The 1,074-nt window shown below is 54.3% G+C and overlaps 1 non-coding gene across 1 annotated transcript; it reads right to left on the bottom strand.

Annotated features, from left to right (window-relative positions):
• Nucleotides 1–81: 81 nt before the first annotated feature.
• LOC111816649 lies at nucleotides 82–209 on the bottom strand. The gene has a single exon (XR_002821001.1). It is a non-coding gene; the product is annotated as a small nucleolar RNA SNORA11 (small nucleolar RNA).
• Between the last annotated feature and the right edge of the window lie 865 nt (nucleotides 210–1,074).

Raw genomic sequence — 1,074 nt, 5'->3', positions numbered from 1 at the left:
CACCTCCCTCACCAAATGCCATGGCTTTCCCCACGACTGAGCTTTGTCCCATTGGCACTATCCAGAAGGCAGGTGGAAGTTGTATGGTGTGCATTTGCTCCAGGGAAGTCACCAGTTTCGCATCCCTTGTCACAGTGACCCTAAATTCCTGCTGGGTGTGTTGTAAACAGAGAAGCCATTCTTCAGGCCACCTGCCCTGAGCACACCCCCAGTGTTCCCGATTCTAATCTCTATTTTCATTATTTGCTCAATTCAAGAGTATCACAGCAACAGCAAAGGGGCTGAGGAGGTGGAGGGGGGAGTGAAGATGATTAAGATGTGGTGCTGCCTTAGCTACTGTCTTGTCACTGAGACACAACACCTGGCACCCACGGTGCTAAGGAGGAAAGGTTTGTCTCACAGTCTGTAGAGATTTTAGTCAGTCAGCTGCCTCAAGAGCAGGTGACATGGCAGAGGGCAGTGGCAGAGGAGAAATGGCACAAGGCATGGCAGGGAGTAAGCAGATATCAGGCAGGAGGAGGGAGACAGACCTTGGAGGCCACGCCCCCAGCGACCACCTCCCCAGCCAGGCTCCACCTCCCACTTCACACTTAGCTATAAACTCCTAAGTGCACCAATGCCCTGCTGAGTGTCACAGGCGCACTGTCCAATCACCACCCAGAAGCCCTACCTAGGGGCACGCACCATCCAATTACCTCCCAGAAGCCCCACCTAGGAGCGCGCACCATCCAATCACCTCCCAGAAGCCCCACCTAGGGGCGCGCACCATCCAATCACCTCCCAGAAGCCCCACCTAGGGGCGCGCACCATACAATCAGCTCCCAGAAGCCCCACCTAGGGGTACGCATCATCCAATCACCTCCCAGAAGCCCCACCTAGGGGCAAGCACCATCCAATCACCTCCCAGAAGCCCCACCTAGGGGCGCACACCATCCAATCACCTCCCAGAAACCCCACCTAGGAGTATGTGAGGTTTGGACATCTAGACACAAACCAAAACAGACATGGGAGCTCATTCCTCAAGATGAATGCAATTGTTGTGCGCTGCAGCTATGCACCAATTTAAAAAATCTT

Source organism: Octodon degus, unplaced genomic scaffold (assembly GCF_000260255.1).
Source record: "Octodon degus isolate 3935 unplaced genomic scaffold, OctDeg1.0 scaffold00036, whole genome shotgun sequence".
Classification (NCBI taxonomy): domain Eukaryota; kingdom Metazoa; phylum Chordata; class Mammalia; order Rodentia; family Octodontidae; genus Octodon; species Octodon degus.
This window is presented reverse-complemented; position numbering and strand designations above follow the sequence as displayed.